Raw genomic sequence first — 268 nt, 5'->3', positions numbered from 1 at the left:
TCTGCCATCTATCTATCTATCTATGCACTTATTTCTCTCTCTCTGTCATCTATGTATCTATCTATCGATCAATCTATGCACTTACTTCTCTCTCTCTGCCATCTATCTATCAATCTATGCACTTACTTCTCTCTCTCTGCCATCTATCTATCTATCTATGCACTTACTTATCTCTCTCTGCTATCTATCTATCAATCTATGCACTTACTTCTCTCTCTCTCTGCCATCTATGTATCTATCTATCTATCAATCTATGCACTTACTTCTC

Source organism: Sceloporus undulatus, unplaced genomic scaffold, assembly GCF_019175285.1.
Source record: "Sceloporus undulatus isolate JIND9_A2432 ecotype Alabama unplaced genomic scaffold, SceUnd_v1.1 scaffold_14227, whole genome shotgun sequence".
Taxonomy (NCBI): Eukaryota; Metazoa; Chordata; class Lepidosauria; order Squamata; family Phrynosomatidae; genus Sceloporus; species Sceloporus undulatus.
The sequence above is the reverse complement of the archived record's forward strand: the minus strand, read 5'-3'. Positions refer to the sequence as shown.